The sequence below is a fragment of the Aquarana catesbeiana genome, linkage group LG02 (genome assembly GCF_042186555.1).
Source record: "Aquarana catesbeiana isolate 2022-GZ linkage group LG02, ASM4218655v1, whole genome shotgun sequence".
NCBI lineage: Eukaryota > Metazoa > Chordata > Amphibia > Anura > Ranidae > Aquarana > Aquarana catesbeiana.
Window position 1 is genome coordinate 605,253,753 of NC_133325.1, and position 23,858 is coordinate 605,277,610.

Here is a 23,858-nt window from a genome sequence, read left to right on the forward strand (position 1 = left end):
AGTTCTAGCGCTAGAATTATTGCTCTCACTCTAAAGTTTGTGGTGATACCTCACATGGGTGGTTTGAACGTTGTTTACATATGCGGGCACGACCTACGTATGCATTCACTTCTGTGTGTGAGCTCACAGGGACAGGGGCGCTTTCATTTTCTTATTTAATGTTTTTTTATTTAAAAAAAATATATATATATTTTTTCACTTTCCCTTTAAAAATTTTTTTTTTTTTTTTCCTTTATCACTTTTTCTCCTATTACAAGGAATGTAAACATCCCTTGTAAAAGGAATAGCGCGTGACATATACTCTTTATGGGGAAATGTAGGGTCTATAAGACCTCACATCTCTCCTCCAGGCTGGAAAGCATCAGATCAAAAAAACAAAAACAAATGCACAATCTGATGCTTTCCAGCTGAGTCCCAGGGTTTGTTTACTTCAAGCGGCCTGGACGTGGCGCCATAACGTCGCGCCCGGGCCTCCAAGAGTCACAGAGATTGCTGGGGACCATCTGTCCCTCTGTTTTCTCTATGGCTTTCTTCCGGCACATTTCTTCTCCAGGTCTCCGATCGCATGTGAGACCCCAGAGAACCACCTGAGGGCAGCAGGATGGGAGAACGTCCCCTGAACAGCCACTATGATTGTTCTTATGGTGTAGGGAATCGCCGGCTGAAAAAAACGATATCTGGATGATGCTTGCAGCTGCAAGCATCATTCAGATATCACCACTGAAAGCCGAGGACATATCACGTTTGGCGGTATGGAAGTGGTTAAAGAAGAACTGCAGTCTGCTCACATAATTTGTAATAAAAACCTCTTTGCCATTTTGAAGCTTCCCTCCAACCACTTTTCATATTATATATATATATATATATATATACACACACACACATACACACACACATACATACACACACACTGTGATTCTGTACTTGCCAAATATGCTGCAGAAATCTCCCTCCACTGAGGCTGGCTGCAGCCATTTTAGCTGTGGGCAGCTGAAGCTGCTGCCTGTTTACTTCCTGGATTTACACAGACACACAGAGGCATACCTTCAGCTCTGCAGCTCCCATTGGCCCTCTTATGACCCCCCCCCCTGGCAAACTTAATGAGAGGGAGAGAGAGCTGTGTATGATGTCATCAGCCTAGGCTGATGACCAGACAAGAAACAGAAAGTGGGCTGTATAAGGTATTTACTGACAGAATTTTTTTTTTTTAATCCAAAATTAAAACAAGGGCAGAAGATGTCTGAAGGTCCGCTTTAATTTTGCTTATTCAAATAAAAAAAGAAAAAGAAAAATGTTATAAGATTATTAACATAGCAGGGGGCCCACAGGCTTGTGGCACTCTTGCTATAGATGTAATACATTATATGTCTGGCATGCAGTCAAAGAAACCACAAACTTGTTAAAAAAAAAAAAAAAAAAAAAAAATTGAAAAAATACGAAGTGGAATGATAAAATCCGAGGACTGTGGGAATGGACTGGGTAGATCACCAGAAAAGCAGATTCTGCAGCAATTCCATTTTCTGAACATATGTCAAACAGTTCATTCATTTAACCTCCAGTATCCAATTAGACAAAACCTTTCATCTAAACCTTAAACTGGAACGATTTGATTAGATTAACAGAAAGCGCAAGAAATGTGTCAATGTTGCTCATATAAAGGCAAGTTTTGACTGTAAAAGCCAATTCCAGACATTTTGTAGTGCCAATGCAGTAGGGAAACATTAGAATCTCGGTCAGGTTTTCTTTTTGCGTCTAATACCAGTAGAACGTGGTCATATCTTATTATACAGAGGATCACCAGTACAGGAGGTGAAGGGAAATCGCTCTAATGGGGACACAGACAGGATTATAAATCAATAGGAGAGGAGCTGCCTGTCACCTTGATAAAGGGGTCTGCCATGGCCCCAGGAATGTTTGTGTATTATTAATTGTGTTTAAATGCTGGCTTTCTCTCTTAGATGGTTCGAATTTCAGCTGGTTCAGCAGGGACCAGCTGAGATTCAAATCATGCATGGACAGGCTGATTTATCCAATTTGATCGATCAACTTGGGTACAAGCAGCATGTCAGATTTTCATGCAAGTATTTCCAGCGGCCACAGCCGCTAGTAATAATCACTGTGTGCTTTCCCGGGCCGGGATGGCTCCTTGCCCCCCCTCGGGAAAAACACAATAGTTATGCCCACAATAATTCCCAGATCAACACTATGTTGATGGGCAAATTAAGCGATTTTCTTTTCTTCAACCCATAGTTGCAGAAAATAAAATCGCTCCATCTGTGACCGGCTTTACTGTTTTTTTTTTTTTTTTTTTTACACAGTGTCACCATTAGCTGCTCACTCCCGATCCTGGTGCTGGATGGATTTTTTACAAAGCATCAGAAACAGACAAAGGTCCTAGCCTTGCACCAATACTTTATGCAGATACTAAGCATTTGCACACTTGTACTTGTGTAAATGCTCAGTCACTTAAGCCGATACTCAGACCTGGTTCACACTTGTGCGAATGGGATGCGTCTTGAACTGCATCGGATTCACATGACATGAAAGCCTGCAGCCTTTTCAATGGAGCCAGTTCACACATGTGCGGCCCGGCTGCAGCATGTTTTTAAAAAGAGTCCGGTATGATTTTGAGTACGGTTCAGGTGCAATTTCCATTGTTGTACAGTTACAATTTGCACCTGAATCGCACCTGAATTGCTGAACAAAGTCGCACCCGAGGGAGCTAAAATCCCGCTGTAATAATTGAGCAGCACATATGTGAACCTGGTTTCGACTGGACAATAAAAATAGGTATCAGTAATTGGTATTGGCGAGTAATTGAGAAAAAGTATCGGTATTCGTACTTGGGACAGCAAGGTCCCGCATAGTTTCTGGCATCATCCAAAGCCAGCTGTCTTTTGCTGGTCCAGGAAGCTCACTCCCTGATGATGCCCCACCACCTCTGCCCTCTTCCAACTGCTGTTTTGAAGCTGATGCCTCTTATGTGATGTGCATATCCCAGGAGGTTTCAGGAGCAGAACCCTGACCAAAGGAGAGTGGTGTTGTCAATTAAATGCATTGGCTGTTTTGAGTTGAGGCGGCATTAAAGCACAACTAAACCCGCAGAAATACTTACCTTCACCTTCCAGCAATGCAGTGGCTACAGGCTACATCCCTCGCTGGTCGCTGTCATCTTCTCTGGGGCCACTTCCAGGTGCCGAGTTTTCAGCCTCTTGATTGGCCGGTGGGGAAATGACATCATCTTTCGCATGCACACAAGAGTCAGTGAATTCTGGCACAGCCAGAGTGTGCCGGGAATGCACAATTAGCTGTGCATGCGCAGCTCAGTGTACGTTCAATAGAAGACTGTGAGAATGTCCCTTCTGTAATAATGAGATGCCTGCACTCAGTTATTTATTACTTATGTTTTGAATACCTTTAAGAATGAATGCCACAGCAGCACACAAATGCACAAAACGTGCTTTATCACAGCAGTGTGAACGGAGTCTAATGGCCCGTACACACGTTCCGAATATCGTATGACCAATCGTACGACCGTTTTCGCTTAATAGCCGCAAGTAGAAATTGAATAGCTTAATAAAGTCATGAAAATTCTCGGACAGAAAAAAAAAAAAAAAAATCGGAAGTGCTGTTATGTGTTGTAATATATTTGTATTGAATTTTCAGACGACAACTATACTGACTAACCGAAAATTGTACGATCTGGAATTGTATGAGGAAAATTTTTGTGCATGCCCAATCGAATGATCGGCTGTCGAAAGTAGTGTACACACAATCCAAAAATCGTACGATCCTTCCTCGGACGACCGTTTTCGTACGATATTCGAATCGTGTGTACGGGCCATAAGGCTGGGTTCACACCATCTTTGTATGGGGCTCCCAGCAGGGGTCCGATGCACCCCCATTCACCATTTCAGGTCTGATTTCAGCCTGAATTTTGGGCTGAATTCGGACCTGAAATGGACCAAAAGACGCACAGGGCTCCTGTGGAGCAGTGGAGATATGTGAACTGGCCAAAATCTCCTGCTATTGCGAATTGGATGCCGAGAACCCAGCCTTAAAGTGATTGTAATGGTTTATTTTAAATTTTTTTAAATAATAAACATATCATACTTACCTCCACTGTGCAGCTCGTTTTGCACAGAGTGGCCCTGACCCTCGTCTTCTGGTGTCCCCCAGTGGCTCCTCCCCACATCAGATAACCCCCTAGGAGAAGCGCTCTCCCGAGGGGGTTACCTTGCGGGCGCGCTCCCGAGTCCAACATTCGGCCCCGCCACCCCCCCCGCATCATTGGATTTGATGGACAGCAGAGGGAGCCATAGGCCGCTCTGCTATCAATCTATCCAATCAAGAGCCGAGAACCCCGGGCAGAGAGACAGCACGTCCCTGCCAGGTCAAGTTCCAGGGCTCAGGTAAGTGAGACGGGGGGCTGGGGGGCGGGTCACTGCCAGGTATTTTTTTAACTTAAATGCATAGGATGTATTAAGGTGAAAAAACACAAAGGTTTACAATCCCCAATCCCTGTAATAGGTTAATGCAAAAAATAGAAATACATAGTAGGAACAGTAATTATAAAGCTTTTTTCCTTTTATTATCTAGAACATTATGTTCTTTTAAAGAATGAATTGTGCCCAAAGGGAATTGTTTACTTGTTTTTTGTTGCCATATGGAGACTGCTGATGCAAGAAATTTCAATATCTATGAACACATCGCAAAATTAATATATATATATATATATATATATATATATATACCATGTCAATGAGAAATTTACTTTGAAAAGATTGAAAAATATTGACTTTTTTGCTTGTGTACAAAAACGTTTGCTTTTTATTGTATCAGAATCCTGTCTAAAAACATTTTTTTATCTAATGGTAGAGCTGTTTACATCTTCAGATATACTATAAATGATTAATAATGTTGCCTGTTTAAAGCTTAAAACTGAAGTTTACCAAAGGTATAGCAAATTTTACACTGTTGCATTGCTCCAGCTTGGATCAATGTAAGTATATACAGTATATGTCATCCCTGTGGGATCGCTCTAGAAGCTGGAAATCATAGTAGACACTGCGCCATTAATGGAACACTGCAATTTTCTGAATGGATGCCTAGCTTTCTCTGATTGGAAGAGGTGTAGAGGCGGGGCAATGACATCATGATTATCTTCTCATTCAGAGAACATTTTGCATTTTGCATTTATTGAGACAAAGTGTTCTCTTAAAGACTCCCACGCCGAGGGGGTGATCTCTCGTGTTCAATAAGCAGCAGGGTAGCTATTGGCACAGGACCCAGAAGTTAGTGGAGATTACCATAGTAGCAGTGCCTATCACAGTGATTACCAGCTCCCGCAGGGATCCCACAGCTATGGCATATGTGTACTTAGAATGGTCCAAGCTGAATCAATGTAACTATATAAAATTGCCACACCTAAATTTCAGCTTTATAGCAAAATCCAGTTTATTGGTCATTTCAAATATAGATGCTTCATGTATATCAACTAGGGCTGCGGAAATTAAAGATGAATTCCTCGATTAATCGTTAATTTGTTTGATCGATCAAAATTCTTTTGATCGGTACTCACCTCTCCGCCGGCTTCTGGGTCTTCAGGGAGTTCTGTCGAAGATCCGGTGACGTGGACTCCTCCCCTCTTTCCCAAGTGCCTCCGTCTGCTAACAAAGGGAAGGGGGGAGGAGTCTGGTGACGTCGATGTCCGTGAAATCATAAATTGAGGAAGACAGATCCTAACGATTTGATTGATCTCACTGGTCAAAGTATTCAGATAAACATCTATGTAAATCCTGGACTTGGCTATGAAAATCAACATATCTGGGGGCTTTCCTGGCTGTAAGTCAGTTTGACGATGAACTGACATTGGTTGGTTATCCAGCAATCAAGAAACACTTATGATGAGGGCACTTTTTTTCCAAAGAGCTGACACTTTGCTGCTGTCTCAGCAGGTGATGGATGTCTCTGGCTCTCCATCGGTCCCCCTGATGCACAACCGTGCTAATTAAATAGACTGTATGGTGACGCCGTAGCCCCGCCCTGCTGAGGAAGTTCTGATTGAATGTAACGCGTACAGGGGAGGAGCTACGCATGGCCTCCCTGGTTGGGACCTGTCTTGCATCTGCTATCCCCCATCCCCGGGCAGAGGGAATCAATGTGTTTGACCTTCCTGTTAGTTCAGGGGTCTACCTTTGGAGGTCAGTGAGCAATCTGTGTTTTGGTGGAGGGCTCATTCACACAGAGGAATTTTTTGCCTTATATTCTCACTCAGGGGATTCTCCTTCTCATTTGGAGGACATTTTTCTACTTGGGCTTTGGACTATATCATCTTTATCTTTGAAACTTATTGTTTTATTGTTCATTTATTGTTCATTTGCACTGCACTATTTATCCCACTTCTGAATGAGCTGACTATGTGGCACCGTCTACAGTCCTGCTATATATCTGACTGGTAAAAAATCTCCACTACAGGGCCACCAGCCCACAGGAGCATTGACATTTACAAGATACTAATAATGTGTACAGCAATTCAGTTTTAAAAAAAGCCTGTTTGTGGCACCTGTGGCCCACAGACATAGGAAGGCACCTAAATTTTTATGACCACTACTTTTATGCCTCTCACCTTCTGTGTGCAAGAAGTGGCCTCCCCTCTACTCTCAGATCAAGGAGAGCAGTGCTGACAAATGACTGTGATGTAATGATACATTGTATCACTGTGATATCACACATCAGAGTAAGGCTGGGTACACACGAGTCGAATATCAGCCAGTTCAACAGAAAACGTCTGACATTTGGCCAGTGTGTACTCAGCCTGTCTGAAAGAAGCAGGTCTAACGACCGTCTAAGGGGCATGTTGGAATACAAGCATCTGATCAGCGCTGATCAGTGTGTTCTGGGGGGAGGGGGGTCCCCTTATCAAAACACAAAGGCATAGCAGGGGAGATTGTCGCACGAACATCGTTTGTGTTAGTACGGCAATCTCTTTTTTTTTTTTTTTTTTTTTCGCTCAGCTGCTGGGTTGAATTTCAAACAATTTTTATATGTGTGCCCAGCCTTAAGCCTAGTACACAAAGGCGGGCCATGTGTATGGCAGCCGGTCAAACAAAAGCTGGCTTCTGTCGAAGGGTCATGGCCGAAAAAGGTTACCGGCTCCCGTTCGGTGCTCTCAGACAAAGGCTGAGAGCGTTGACTGGAGTGTTGTGCCGTGTCATAACACAATAGCACAGCAGGGGAGATCGCTGTACTAACACTGGTTAGTACAGCGGCTGTTAGTTTTTTTTTCATTCAACTCGCTGGGTTGCAAGGCTTTACCCTGTGCCCAACATTACCAGGAAGACAGGCAGCTGTGAGCAGTGTGTCTTCCCTGATCAGTCATCATCTACCCTGCATGACAATAATTTATTCACACAATCTTCCCAGTGGGACAATTTGCCTTGTGAGACAGCCATTTGGGGTGTTTTACCAAAGAAATGTAGCAGTAGTATGTACCAATTATATATATATATATATATATATATATATATATATATATACACATATACATACACACACACACACACACTATCTCACAAAAGTGATTACACCCCTCACATTTTTTGTAAATATTTTATTAATCTTTTCATGTGACAACACTGAAGAAATGACACTTTGCTACAATGTAGTGAGTGTACAGCTTGTATAACAGTGTACATTTGCTGTCCCCTCAAAATAACTCAACACAGCCATTAATGTCTAAACCGCTGGCAACAAAAGTGAGTATACCCAAATTGGGACCAAAATGTAAATATTTTGTGTGGTCACCATTATTTTCCAGCACTGCCTTAACCCTCTTGGACATGGAGTTCACCAGAGCTACACAGGTTGCCACTAGAGTCCTCTTCCACTCCTCCATGATGACATCACAGAGCTGGTAGATGTTAGAGACCTTGCGCTCTACCACCTTCCGTTTGAGGATGCTCCACAGATGCTCAATAGGGTTTAGGTCTGGAGACATGCTTGGCCAGTCCATCACCTTTACCCTCAGCTTCGTTAGCAAGGCAGTGGTCATCTTGGAGGTGTGTTTGGGGTCGTTACATTGGAATACTGCCCTGCGGCCCAGTCTCTGTAGGGAAGGGATCATGCTTTACTTCAGTATGTCAGTCATAGTACATGTTGGCATTCATGGTTCCCTCAATGAACTGTAGCTCCCCAGTGCCGGCAGCACTCATGCAGCCCCAGACCATGACACTCCCACCACCATGCTTGACTGTAGGCAAGACACACTTGTCTTTGTACACTTTACCTGGTTGCCGACACACACACTTGACACCATCTGAACCGAATAAGTTTATCTTTGTCTCAGACCACAGGACATGGTTCCAGTAATCCATGTCCTTAGTCTGCATGCCATCAGCAAACTGTTTGCGGGCTTTCTTGTGCATTATCTTTAGAAGAGGCTTCCTTCTGGGATGACAGCCATGCAGACCAACTTGATGCAGTGTGCGGCGTATGGTCTGAGCACTAAAAGGCTGACCCCCCACCCATAGGTGTGCGCAGCCTCTTGCATTAGGGTGTGCACCCCAAAGCTCAAATACATATGCATGTGTATATGTACTGATGGTGTCAGTAGGGCAGTGGACAGTGTCAGTAGTTTTATTTTCATTCTTTTTAAAGTATTTTATTTTGTAACATTTTTTGGGGGGATGAAATATCAGTGGTCTAAACAGGGGGGAATATGCACCACACAAGGCAATTAGGGTATGCCCAGGCACACCTGGCACACCCCGTGCGCACGCCTATGCCCCCACCCCTTCAACCTCTGCAGCAATGCTGGCAGCATTCATACGTCTATTTCCAAAAGACAACCTCTGGATATGACGCTGCGCACGTGCACTCAACTTTTTTGGTCAACCATGGCGAGGCCGGTTCTGAGTAGAACCTGTTCTGTTAAACCGCTGTATGATCTTGGCCACTGTGCTGCAGCTCAGTTTCAGGGTCTTGGCAATCTTATAGCCTAGGGCATCTTTATGTAGAGCAACAATTCTTTTTTTTCAGATCCTCAGAGAGTTCTTTGCCATGAGGTGCCAGGGTGAACTTCCAGTGACCAGTATAAGAGAGTGAGAGCGATAACACCAAATTTAACACACCTGCTCCCCATTCACCCCCGAGAGACCTTGTCATACGAACGAGTCATATGACACCGGGGAGGGAAAATGGCTAATTGAGCCCAATTTGGACATTTTCACTTTTGTTGCCAGTGGTTTAGACATTAATGGCTGTGTGTTGAGTTATTTTGAAGGGACAGCAAATTTACACTGTTATACAAGCTGTACACTCACTACTTTACATTGTAGCAAAGTGTCATTTCTTCAGTGTTGTCACATGAAAAGATAAAATAAAATAAAATATATATATATATATATATATATATATATATATATATATATATATATTTTTTTTTTTTTTACTTTTTTTTTGTCTTTTTTAACTATATCAAAAAATAAAATAAAAAATCACTGGTTATTAAATACCACCAAATGAAATCTTAATCAGTTTCAAATATATTTAAAGTTGGGTACACTACTACAAGACCGAGTAATTGACAGTCAAACTATCACAGCATTAAAAACCTGAAAAACAGCCTGGTAATAAAGGGAAATACACAGCCTGGTACACAAGTGTTTAAAAACACTGAATGAAAAGTATTGCCATAAACAGACTGATGCTCAATACTGCAGTATACCATGATCATGCGGTCCTGTTTCATTACTCTGGGCTATAACTATGTGATGCATAAAAGCACAGGAACGTCAGGGAATTCAATTCAATTAACAAAGGTTAAATGCAGTTAAATAGTAAATGGGAAGCTCAGGCAGACAATTCTTACCGCATTAAATGGGTCACATTAGACTATATTTGAATAGATTTCATATACGGTACTTATTAGCCTGATTAATGCAGCTCTCTGCTTCTGCTTACTGATTTTGCTATGAAATTCTACCATTGTCCATTAAAACTAAAGACAATCAGCAACCAACATATGGCTTCATCAGCTGTCAGCTTCTAATAACTCTTCATTGCTGAAACCTTAACTGACAAGGAAGCACCACTAAATCATTGCCGGCTGTACCAGACCAACCCCTGGTTAGTTCTCCCAAAGACACTTCAAATGAGCCCACCGGTCATCTTACCTTATGTGTTGTCACAATGTAGGAAGCTTTGGAGCGAAAAGCTGGTTTCATGCTTCATTAAAGTTCCTTATTTCCACTGTGAAACAACACAGGGGTCCACTGATCAATGAACGGAGAAACCAGACAAACCGGACTGTCTTGTCCTAGATGCCTGGTGACTTTATACACACCCAGCGGTCCAATGTTTGCCTGCCAATAACACAGGTAAACAGACTGTAAACGCCCCGTGCTGACTTTCCAGTGACGTGCACTGAGCAAGGTGGAATGGAACAGGAAGTCTACCTGCTCCTTTCCTATACAACAGACCAGCATGCAAAGCCCTCTGTGCACACAGCTGAAACCAAAACAAGCAAATTGTCCCTTTATTTGTGTAAAAAAAATATATATATATATATATATAAAACTATGTGATGCTGATTTCTAAATTGTATTTCCTACTAATATAATAATAATGAATAAAAATAACAATATTAATATAAAAAAATGCCATAAGCGACAAAATCTTTCAGTATTAATGTTATGCAAGGCATCATGCAGATGGGTGCTTTTGGGCATACACAGTTGCTGCAGTAATGAGTGGCTGTATACAGCTGTACACGGTTAGGGCTCGTTTAAACTTGCGTTTTGGGGCGGATTAAAAAAAGCACCGCCCCCACTTAAGGTTAATGGCAGCGTTCAGAGGTCTTTGCGGAAAAGAAATTATCCAATGTCACGCTCGATGGGCAGCAAGCTGCCAATCAAATGCCACGTGGGGTACACATTTGTGCGGCAATTATGGGGTTAAAACAGCGGGTGAGAAGGCATCACATTGACTCACCACCTGTCAAACGGCTCTAGAAAACATTTAGAACAAAGACTGCTTTTCAGAGGGGTGGCGATTTAGACACAAGTCCAAACCTAGCCTTACTACAAAAAACTGTGCATGTTTAACCACATCCTGTCTGGCCTATAGCAAAATGATGGCCGGGCGGTGGCTTGACCATTCTGACTGGATGTCATATGACGTCCTTCAGAACATGCCGCTTGTGCAAGCCCCCGAGAGCATGCATCGTGGTGATCAGTGGAGCTTTTTTTAGGCCATAGGCTCTATACCATTTGATGAGCTGTGTCCAATCACAGCTGATCACAGTGTAAATAGGAAGTGCTGGTTATCAGCATTCCTCTATTCACGCTGACAGCGCGTAAGTACAGGAGAGCTGATAAACGGCTTTCCTGCCAGGGGGATCTGCACTGATAATAAGTGCAATGATTATCAGTGCAGCCCCATCAGTGATGCCCACTACTGCCCATCAGTGCTGCCTTTCAGTGCCCATCAGTGATACCTGTCAGTGCCTCCTTATCAGTGCTGCCCATCAGTGCCACCTATCAGTGCACATTAGTGCTGCCTATTAGTGCCCATCATTGCCGCCTATCAGTGCCCATAAAGGCTGCTCATCAGTGCCACCTATCAGTGCCCATCAGTGCCGCCTATCAGTGCCCATCAGTGCTGCAAATTGGTGCCACCGATCAGTGCCCATCAGCGCTGAATATTAGTGCTTCCTCATCAGGGCCCATCAGTGATGCCTGTCAGTGCCTCCTCATCAGTGCTGCCCCTCAGCGCTGTCTATCAGTGCCGCCCATCAGTGCCCATAAAGGCTGCCCATCAGTGCCACCAATCAGTGCCCATTAGTGCTGCATTTCAGTGCCGCCCAGCAGTGCCCATCGGTGCTGCATATCAGTGTCACCTATAAGTGCCCATCAGTGCTGCATATTCGCGCCTCATCAGGGACCATCAGTGATGCCTGTCAGTGCATTCCCCATCAGTGCTGTCTATCAGTGCCACCCATCAGTGTCCTTCAGTGCCACCTATCAGTGCACATCAGTGCTGCCTATTAGTGCCCATCTTTGCCGCCTATCAGTGCTCATAAAGGCTGCCCATCAGTGCTACCTATTAGTGCCCATCAGTGCTTCATATCAGTGCCGCTTATCAGTGCCCATCAGTGCTGCATATTAGGGCCTCCTCATCAGGGCCCATCAGTGATGCCTGTCAGTGCCTCCTCATTAGTGCCACCTATCAGTGCACATCAGTGCTGCCTATTAGTACCCATCATTGCCGCCTATCAGTGCCCATAAAGGCTGCCCATCAGTGCCGCCTATTTGTGCCGCCCATCAGTGCCGCCTATCAGTGCCCATCAATGCTGCATATCAGAAGTTGCATACAGGCCGCCCATAGAAGCGGATGCAGACGCAGTGGCTGCATGAACATGCGGGCAGAATTGGGTGCCCGGATCAGAATGCAGACACAGTAAATTCAGATTCATGTACCCACTCCTGCCTGCATGCCAGATTTTGACAAGCAACTGTATCTGTGTCAGAAAAACAGCTCAGCATGGAAGATAGGTCTCATCACCAATCTGAATGAGCCCTTATCTGCAGTGTCTGTAGGGAGGCTGTATAGAAAGCTCCAATTGCATGTGGGCTCTATGCAGTTTTCTATAAAGATTGTAAGAGATTTAAAGTATACTCACACTCTGTAGAAATGCTAAGGTCCCCTTATACTGTAAGCACCATAAAATTCCAGATAGTACGTATATTCTCACAGTACTGCGGGACCCTATATTATTATCTATATAAATACTGACACTCTGAGTGTTAGCATTTGAATTGGCTTACACTCCCCCTCCCCCAATGCTGGCATGATTAAAGTGGATGTAAACCCCCAAAAATGAATGTATCTTATTCCCTTTCTTTTTGTCTGTTAAACATACACATTTGTTATATCTGTTCAAAAAGTGCCTGTTGATCCTGCCAGAAATCGTGTGAGCTGATAACTTGAGCTCTTTGCCTTTGTGTTATCAGTTAGACGCAGTTCTGCCCCCCCTCCCCCCCCCATGTGGGCATGCGGCATGCGGCCTGGTATGGTTCAGGGGGAGGCTCGCTCGTCCCCACCCCCTTTCCTGACCCGCTGGGCTGTTGGGCTGTGTGCTCTGATAAGGGTCTGGTATGGATTTTGTGGGAACCTCCACACAGTTTTTTCACCCTGGGGGTTCCCCTTAAAATCCATACCAGACCGAAGGGCCTGGTATGCTCTTGGATGGGGAACCCATGCTGTTTTTTCTTTTACACTGTGCGTGGATTTCCCCCTGAAGATTCATACCAGACAGTGCCTGGTATTATCGGGGATCAAAGTCAGATCCCTGTTCATTGAAGTTCAACGCAAATCGGACATCAAGTCGCAGGGCAATGTCGGATTCACAGTCGTATGACTGTCGTGTTTTACCATTGTGAAAGGTGCTTTAAAGTGATTGTAAAGTATTGTTTTTTCCATTCAGACACGAAGCCCTGACCCAGCCCCACCCCCTTCCCCCCTGATTGGCTAGCTGACTTTGCTTGACAGCAGCTAATGGCGACGCTGCTGTGTCTCAGCCAATCAGGAGGGAGAATCTCGGATGGCTGAGACACTCGTGGACATCACTGGACAGAGAGGGACCTCAGGTAAGTATTGGGGGGCTGAGGGTGGCTGCTGCACACAGAAGGCTTTTTATCTTAATGCATAAAGATAAAAAAAGAACCTTCTGCCTTTACAACTCCTTTAACCGCTTGCCGCCCGCCGTCCGTCATATAACAGCCAGGTGGCGCGGCTCTCGTTCTGGGAGGGCGTCTTATGACGCCCTGCCCTTTAAACAGGGAATATGCACGATTGTGTGCGCATCCCTGTACCCTCGGTGGCGGGCTGTCACGGAGACACTGCTCGCCACCGAGGGGGGTAAACAGCCATTGGGCATGGCTGTTTACCATGTGATCGGCCGTGATGAAGTCACGGCTGGTGACAGATGGTATCGCCCCCAGTGTGCACGGCGCGTGAGCGCGATCGGGGGCGGCGTGTTCCCAGGAACATTGCTCGTCACCGACGATGGTAAACAGCCATTGGCTGGCGGCTGTTTACCACGTGATCGGCTGTGATCCTTTCACAGCCGATCACTAAATATAAGCACAGAGCAGTAACTAGCTGTTACCAGCTCTACTCTCCTCACACACCGTTTCCAGTGTGAGGAAAGAAGAGCCAGGAGCAGTGAATAACTGATTTGTGTCTGTGTTGTACTGCACCAAGCACAACACTTGTCCCATCGCCCCCCCCATTGTCATCTTCACCCAACGGTCACCCCATAAAGTGCACCTGCCACATAAGAGACTGCCATCAGTGACCGTCAGCGGTGCACCTGTCACCCATCAGCCATCACCCGTCACTCATCAATGACCGCCAGCCATCACCCATCACCCATCAGTGACCATCAACCGTCACCTGTCAGCCATCACCCATAACCCATCAGTGACCGTCAGCCAATACCCATCACCCATCAGTGACCGTCAGCCGTCACCCATCACCCATCAGTGACCGTCAGCCGTCACCCATCACTGACCATCAGCCATCACCTGTCACCCATCAGTGACGTCAGCCATTACCTGCCACCCATCATTGACTGTCAGCCGTTACCCGTCACCCATCAGTAGCCGTCAGCCGTCACCCATCAGTGACCGTCAGCCGTCACCTATCAGCCATCACCCGTCACCCATCAGTGACCATCAGCCATCACCCGTCACACATCAGTGACGTCAGCCATTATCCGTCACCCATCAGTGACGTCAGCCATTACCCGTCACCCATCAGTGACCGTCAGCGGTGCACCCATCAGTGACCGTGGCCTGTCACCCATCTGTGACCATCATCCATCAGTGACCATCACCCGTCACCGTCCGTGGCCTGTCACACCGTCATCACCTATCAGTGAACATCACCTGCCACCCATCTCACAACCCATCAGTGACCGTCACCTGCCACCTGTCACACAGCCATCAGAGTCATGTCCAAAAAAGTTTACAACAGTGAGGAGGCATTCCAGATCGTCTCCACGACTGATGAGAGCAACAGGGAGTTCTCATCAGATTCTAATTCTGATTCTGAATCAAATTCGGCATTTGAACCGAATAGTGAATCGGCAAATGATTCAGAGGAAGAATGGGTCCCTCCTAAAACGGCACGGCACTCTGGAAACCAGAATTATATTCCCAGGCCCAGTACCAGTGCTGCCGCCAGCAATAGGCCCCAAGAACAAATTACCAGGCCCAGCGATAGGCCCCCGGAACAAATGCCCAGTACCAGCGCTGCCGCTGGCGATAGGCCCCAGGAACAAATGCCCAGACCCAGTATCAGTGCTGCCACATCACGCCTGAGTACCAGCACAGGAGTGTCACGTCCCCCAAGAGCCAGGGCCTCTACATATATGCCAGATGGTCTTGCCAACCCAACATGGCTGCCATCCGACTCGGGATCACCAATTATTCCCCCTTTCACAGCACAGCAGGTGTGCAGGCCAACACCCAAAATTTCTCACAGATTGATTACTTTCACCTGTTTTTGCCCGACACTTTGCTGCAATTCATTGTGGACCAGACAAATTTGTATGCCCAGCAGTATATTGCCAACAACCCCCAATCATCCTATACTCCTATTGAGTGGAGAGATCTGAATTTGGAGGAATTCAAATTGTTTATGGGCCTCACCCTAAACATGGGGCTTACAAAAAAAAAAAATGAAGGACATGCCTATTGGTCCACTAACCCCATCCACAACATGCCCATTTATTCTGCTGTAATGGCCAGGTCCCGATACGAAATGATAATGAGCTTTCTTCATTTTAGCGACAACACCCAGTGCCCTCCCCGCAATCATCCAAATTACGACAAATTATATAAACTTCGCCCACTGATAATTTTTTTTTCTCAACAATTTGCAGAACTCTATATATATGTCGATGAGTCCCTGGTACTCTTTTCAGGCTGGATAGGAATAAAGCAATATATTCCTAGCAAAAGGGCCAGATATGGAGTAAAATTATACAAGCTCTGTGAGAGAGCCACGGGATATTTGTATGCGTTCCGCATATATGAAGGAAAAGATTCCCAGCTCCAGCCCCCTGAGTGCCCGGCCTACATGGGCACAACTGGAAAGATTGTATGGGACTTGGCATACCCACTTCTGAACAAAGGATATCACATATACCTTGACAATTTCTACACTGGCCTGCCCCTTTTCAAACACCTATACATTGCAAAAACCCTGGCCTGCGGAACCTCCAGAAAAAATAGGAAGGGCTTCCCACAATCTCTAGCAAACAAAAAGCTGCAAAGGGGGGAAAGAGCAGCATTGAGATGCAATGAAGTGCTGGCCTTGAGGTGCAAGGATAAAAGGGACGTGCATATGATGTCCACCATCCATGACAACACTACAATTGAGGTTCAAAGAAGACGAGGTCCCATTGAAAAGCCAGTATGTGTCCAAGATTATAATCTCTACATTGGGGGGGGGGGGGTGGATTTCAATGATCAAATGATTCAGCTCTATTTGTCAATAAGGAGGTACTGAGTCTGGTACAAGAAAGTAGCAATTTATCTCATTCATTTGGCCGTTTATAATTCCTATGTAGTCTACACCAAATCCACAGAAAGCCCCGCCCCCTTCCTACAATTCATAGAAGAAGTTGTTACGTCCCTCATCTATCACCAAAGACCCCCCCCCAGAAGACCTTCGCTCTGAGGCTGTTTGCCAACTTCATGAGCGCCACTTCCCCTACAACATTCCACCATCTAAAGCAGGCCGAAGATGGCAAAAAAATGTTGCGTGTGCTCAAAAGAGGATTTCGAAAAGATACCAGCTACCATTGTCCCCAGTGTCCCTCCCAACCTGGCCTTTGCATTGGTGAATGCTTCCAACTTTATCATACATCCCTAAAATATTAGCCCATATTTTTAACCATTTCCCCATTTTCATCATCTGTGCTGACCATTTTCCATGCTTCCCCAAATAACCATGCCACTGCCTTCCACGTGAACTGACCCTGGCCTGTTTTTTTTTTTTTAAATCAAGAACAAAGTTTATTGAGCATAATATTCAGTACATATTGCAGGTGATAATTAACAATATACAGCATTTACTGGATTCAGAGGCATTGACTTCTGCATGGAAAGTTTTGACAAGCAATTATAAGCCGGTATCGGGGTGTACAACTTAATTAAATTACTAGGAGTTTGGTAATAAGTAAAGATAGATGACACTGTACCACCAGACATGGTAAAGTTATAGATTGCTAGTCTGTGCATGTAGAGGCTTCATTTAACCATCTATCCCATATTTTGTGGTACTTGGTAGGACAACCACGGTGAGAATACAAAACTTTTTTGTACGGCAGGGTGAGGTTCACCGCCCTCTTCCACTGTTGTACTGTTGTTGGGTTAGGCCGAAGCCACAGTTGGGCAATCTGCAATCTGGCTATGAACAGGGTCTCCTGCATAAATATAGATAGGTATTTCTCTTCCTCCGAGACTGCGAGCAGGCCCAGTAAACACTGGCGAGGGCACAGCGTCAGAGGAGAGCCCATTTGATCATGGAGAAATTTGACTATTTGTAGCCAGTAATTTTGAATGATTGGACAAGACCATATTAGGTGGTAGAAGGTGCTTGAGGTGTCACCGCAGCGTGGGCAGGCCGAAGTGGCGTCCGGCCTGTACTTGAGGACGCGTGCAGGGGTGAGATAAGATCTGTGGAGAATGTATAAGTGGGTGAGGCGGTCTGATAGTTTCGGGGATACTTTAGCACTAGTCCCAAGTATGTCCCCCCACTGGTTGTCATCCAAGGCCCCGGTGTCAGCCTCCCATTTAACCCTTAGGTTTTGTGTGTGTTTAGTGGCAGCAGGTAAGATAAGAAAATTATATAGGGTGGAGATCAGCTTTTTTGGGTCGTCGCCTAAGAGATGGTCTGTGACAGTCACCACTTCTAAAGCGGGGATATTGTTGTTGAATTGGGACTGAAGGGCATGGCGAATCTGAAGATATCTAAAAAACATGTGGTTGGGAAGGGCGAATTCATCTTTTAAAGTCTGAAAGGACTTGACCCCCCCTCCCACTATGACCTGGTAGAGGTATATGACTTTATAGATGATCCATAGTTTAAAGTCTGGGATGGTCAATAGTTCAGGGAGCTGAGGATTATCCCATAATGGAGTATGAGCGTGAACAGGAGGGGCGCCTATGATAGTAAGTGCGCGATGCCAGACTCTGCTATGGTGCTGTATCAGCCGGTTCCCACCCGCAGAGCCAGAATTACCCGTATGTTTGCAAAAAAGTATCTGGAAGGGGTGAGCCACCACGTCAGAGGCGTGTGTGCATACCAGGATGGTGTAGCGGAGTCTGTCATGCTTGTTGAGGTAGTAAAAATGGGACAGCTGTGAAGCTAAGTAGTAAAATGCGAGGTCGGGGGTGGCCGTGCCCCCCAGGTGGGTGGGGCATTTAAGGGTTTGCCATGAGAGCTTATGTCTGGATGTGCCCCATATAAACGTGTTTAGTATAGACTCAAGGGATCTGAAAATGTGAGCCGGGACATACAGCGGGGCTTGCCAAAATAGGTATAGCAGCTTAGGAAGAAGAATCATCTTCACCAAGCTGTTACGACCCATCACCCCCAGTGGGAGTCTGGACCAAATTTGCGTTTTGCTTTTAAGATATGCAAACATTGGTTCGATGTTCAAGTGTATGTAGTCGGTTAAGGAACGCGAGCACTGAATGCCTAGGTATTTGAGCTGGCTAGTCCTAATCAGTGGGAGGGACATCTGAGTGTGCGTTGGAACTGAGACATCGATGGGTAGTATTTGAGACTTAGACCAATTAATTTGTAGCCCTGAGAAGGTCCCATGTTGCTGGATAAGCTGCAGAGCCGAGGCCAGTGAGGGGCCAGCGTCTGATAAATAAAGTAGCATATCATCAGCGTATAAACTGAGCACCTCAGTCAACTGCCCCCGGCGGAGGCCCTTGATACCCGAGTGCGCTCTAATGGCTATGGCCAATGGCTCGACAGCTAAGGCATACAACATGGGGGATATTGGGCAGCCCTGACGTGTTCCCCTGGACAGTGAGAATGGGGTGGATAGTTTGCCATTGACCTGAATCCGAGCGGTGGGAGCCTGGTAGAGAAGCTGGAGCCACCTAATGAACCTGGGGCCAAAGCCAAATCTATGGAGGCACTCCCAAAGGTAACCCCACTCCACAGAATCAAACGCCTTGGCGGCGTCCAAGCTGACCACCACCCTGGACCCAGTTTCGTCGTGTGTAGCTTGTAAATTTGTGAATAGCCTTCTCAAGTTAAACGCTGTGTTCTTATTGGGCATAAAGCCTGTTTGGTCAGGGTGGATGAGGCTGAGGATGACCTTGTTGAGTCTCATGGCAAGAATTTTGGCGAGAATTTTCACATCCAATTGAAGGAGAGAGATCGGGCGGTAGGACTCAGGTTGGAGGGGGTCTTTGCCAGCTTTAGGAATAAGGACAATCAGTGCCTCACTCATGGTGCGTGGGAGTGTCCCTGACGTATATATATGTGAGTATAAAGCCTCTAGTCTAGGAATGAGGACCTCTTGGAATTGAGAATAAAACTCCAGGGGGAGGCCGTCCGAGCCCGGGGCCTTAGACGATGGGAGGTTTGCCATTGCCTCTTTAATGCACTCTTCGGTTATAGGTGCCTCCAAAAGCTCCACCTGGGTATTTGAGAGGGAGGGGAAATCTACACTATCTAGGAGGCGGTGCAGCTCGTCCGCAGGCCGGCCAGCTCTGGAAGTGTACAGATCAGCGTAGAATCTTCTGAATTAGTGGGCTACTTGTTCAGGGTCCGTGAGCATGGTGCCATCCTGTGAGCAGAGCCGGACCACCACCGGAGGTGTGTGGTCCAAATGAGCCATATAGGCCAAGAGTTTCCCAGCCCTCTCACCATGCTCAAAGATCCTTTGTTTTCTAAAGAAGATTCCTTTCTTTGCTTTCTCGAAGTGTAAGCTATCAGTGAGCCTAGATTGCAAGCGTAATTGGGCAGAGTTGGAGGGTGTTGGGTTTGACAGGAAAGCCTGTTCGAGGGAGCCCAAGTGCTCCTCGGCCTGTAACAGAATGTTGTTAGAGGAGGCTTTGTGCCTGTTGATGTGTGTGGATAGGATCAGGCGGGCATGGGCCTTAAAGGCCTCCCACACTGCTCCAGGCGGGGCCGACCCCTGGTTGGCCTGGAAATAAAAAGACCACTCGCGCTGTATGATCTCAATGTCATTGAGGGTTGTCAGCCAAAATGGATTCAACCTCCAGAGGTGGGATGGCGCGGAGGACGGTAGCCTAAGGGTGATCCAATAGGGTGAGTGGTCTGAGAGAACTCTCACGCCGAACCCCGCTGCAAGGAGATTTGGAATGAGAGTGGGGGTGAGCAGAATCATGTCCAAGCGGGACATTGCGTTTTGTGCGGGCGTGAAGCAGGAATATGCGGATGTGTTGGGATATTTGAGTCTCCAACTGTCGGAAAGGGCGAACTCCGAGAGGAATCTGCCAAACCTTGTGAGAGCTGGTCTGTTCTGTGGTGTGCCTGATGGGTGGAGCCTGTCCAGTATGGGGTCAATCACCATGTTGAAATCTCCCATCCAGATCGCTGGTGTCATGGGATGTTCAGACATGAAAGCCAATCCCTCTCTGAGGGCAGTAAATTGAAAGGGTGGGGGTATATAGAAAGCTAGCAAGAGGGTTTCAAGGCCCCCCACTGTTACATGTAAGAATAGGAATCTCCCCTGCCGGTCCGACCTTAAGTTATGCAGTTGAAAATTAACCGTTTTGGCTATGAGGATAGCTATACCTCTAGAGTTGTTGGTGAATGGAGCTTGATAGATCCAGCCCACCCACGGCTTTTTAAGAGCCATTTGAAGTTGCCCCGTTATATGGGTCTCCACTAGCACAAATACATCTGCGCGCATGCGCTTGAGATGAGACAACACAGCAAGACGTTTGGATCTATCACGAAGCCCCCTCACATTCCATGTCACTATTTTTAAAGAGGCCATCATTTGTGTGAAAGGAATGTGATGGCTAATCGGACCAGCAGGAGGAGACCCCCCATCCCGTTCACCAAAACCAGACCCACACAGGGCATAACGATAAAATAATAAACAGTTGTCATCGCATAAGTCCCAGTGGGGAGGTTCCGCAGGCCAGCTGACCAGACCCGCAAAGCAGGTCCTGCCAATCTACGGGAGGCCCCGCATGTAGGTTGGACAATGGATACAGACATATTTAGATTGATTGTGAGTTTTGCGGCATGTAATGTAAGACATTGCTCGTATGCAAAAATATCAATACCTCTAACAGATAAAATAACAAAAACAAAGAAAACAACTAAAACTATGCCAACTCTGGACCAGCGTGGCTTATCAAACTTGTGGCAACCCTCCGCATCCGTGGGGGCTGCTGCTGGCCAGGGAAACATTTCTTTGTGCGGTTGTGGGGGAGCACCCGAATCAGGTAGCAATTTAAGCAGGATTGTTTGATGCGTGGTTGTGGTTAGGGCGAGTGCCACCTCGCAATCCGCTGAGGGCGAACAAAAGTTAACTGAAGAACAACATGGCGGTGCTAAACAATTCAGCATTCGAACGTCTGAGGGGGGTGTTGCAGAGTACTTGAGCCCAGCTGGGCATGTATTTCAGCAAAAGGGGGCTAAAAATGATGCGACGGGGTAACAGAGGTGAATGGCCATAAGCTGGATATGTGGGATGGGAGAAGAAGGCAGGTAGTCAAGCGGTGTAGGCATCCACCGGGTTAGCAGGGAGTTCGGGCTGGATATGGAGGAGGGGGGGTGAAGAGAGTAACTCACTGTTTGTGCGGCGAATGGCTCCGGGGTGGAGGAATTCTGCATACCGCGGGACAAAGGAGCGATGATTTCGGTGTTCAGCTCATGGTGTCATCAATGTGGACGCGACTTAGCCCTCCAGCCAGGAGATCACCGCCGAGGGATCCTCAAAGAAGTGCGCCTTGCCGTCCCGGACCACTCGGAGGCGCGCTGGAAACAACATGGCGTAGGCTAGGTGACGGTTGCGCAGCTGACGTTTGGCCTCTGAGAATTGTGCCCTCTTCTTCTGCACCTCGGCGGAGAAGTCGGGATAGACCGCCACGTGTGCATCTCCAAGCGGGATGTTACCCTTTTCCCGAGTAAGGCGCAGGATGGTGTCCCTGTCGCGAAAATTTAACAATTTCGCGATGAAAGTTCGCGGGGGGGCTCCAGGAGCAGGTGGCCGCGCCGCCAGCCGGTGCGCGCGATCCACTACGAAGGTGGAGGAGAAGGCCTCCCTGCCGAAGTTAGTTATCAGGAGATTCTCCAGGAACGTTGGGGGGTTTGAGCCCTCCGCTTTTTCTGGAAGTCCCACAAAGCGGAGGTTACAACGGCGCAGTCTGTTCTCCATTTCGTCCTGTTTACTGAGGACTGTGTTCAGCTGGTACTGCAATCTCTCCACACTGATCTGCAGTGGCGGGATTTCATCCTCAGCCTGGCCGATCCTGCGCTCCGTCTCAGACACTCTCTCCCTGAGCTTGTGGATGTCTTGTCGGATAAGCGAGATATCCACCTTAACCTCTTCTATCTTGGAGGTGAGGGTAGTTTGACAGACCGAGACCGCCTCTAGGATCCGAGCAGTGTCTCCGGATGTCTGGGCCTCTTCCCCTGATGTCGAGGGGCGCCATCTTCAGTCGCCGGCTCCCGCTCCTCGTGACGGTACTTGTCAAGCTTCCCGAGGGTCCCGGTGTTGCGTTTGGGTGGTGACATGGTCATGGGAGGCGACTGGGTGGTTTGTGGTGTCTGGTGCCAAGTTTAAGGGTGATTTAGCCCCGCAGGATGAGTTTTTAGGATGTTTGTAGCCGGAGCTCTCACGCCGCACACCTCACTCCATGAAGCTTCAGGCCACGCCCTCCCCTGGCCTGTTTTTTGACTATGCCTCTGCCTACCGTTTGGACTGCTTCCACGTGAACTGACCCTGGCATGTTTTTTTACTATGCCTCTGCCTACCGTTTGGACTGCCTCCACGTGAACTGACCCTGGCCTGTTTTATCAACTACGCTACTGCCCACTGCTTGGACTGCTTGCACATTCACTGACCCTGGCCTGTTTTATGGACAATGCTTTTGCCTACCACTTGGACTGATCTGTTGCCCTGCTACTGTAGTACACAGGGGTCTCACATATGTGAGGGGCTCCAGAATTGTTTTTCCGGATGGAGAAAACAATTTTTTTTTGTTTTTTCCGGATTAGGGTCTGGAGTCCAGGAGGCTTCATGCAGATTTGGGTGGGTCGAAGCCTCCACCCCTGTGCCCCTGTGCAGGACTTACCTGATTGCGGCCCTCAGCCTGCTGCTGACCTACTGCCATCATGCCTCTGCTTGCCACACGAACGGACCACACCACTACCTGGACTATGCAAATAATTAGCTGTAGCAAGAGGCAGTATGTTTATGAAGGGCTGGAGAGCGGTACAGTGAGTGTCCGCAGGTAACAGTGCACCAGGACCAATATTATGGCTGTGCTGCCTGTCTCTGCCTGGACAATTTCTATGGACTGTGCTGTGCTGACAATATCCTTGTGCTGACTATAGACAATATTCCTGCCTGCTGCCTGGATGATTACTATTGCTGTCACTAAGCACATCCCTGCCTGCTGCCTGGACCAGTGCTTTCCTCTGTGGATACTACTAAAAGCACAGGTAATGCTTTTTTTTTTTTACCCTTTCCGCAATAGAATTTATTTTGGATTGTAGTTCTTGGTATGTACATGCTATGTGTTACAAATATGATGGGCCTTCAAAAATGATAGGTT

General features: G+C 46.7%; 1 protein-coding gene across 4 annotated transcripts in view; it reads right to left on the reverse strand.

The window, feature by feature from the left end:
- Window positions 1-23,858, reverse strand: part of SYTL5 (synaptotagmin like 5) — a 315,672-nt gene that overhangs the window by 187,180 nt on the left and 104,634 nt on the right. The window contains exon 1 of one of the 4 annotated variants that reach the window (XM_073616345.1): window positions 10,176-10,375. The exons of the other annotated variants lie outside the window; for them this stretch is intronic. The gene's annotated coding sequence lies outside the window, so the exon portion shown is untranslated. Of the gene's footprint in view, window positions 1-10,175; window positions 10,376-23,858 lie in introns of those variants that run through there. 4 annotated transcript variants of the gene reach the window in all.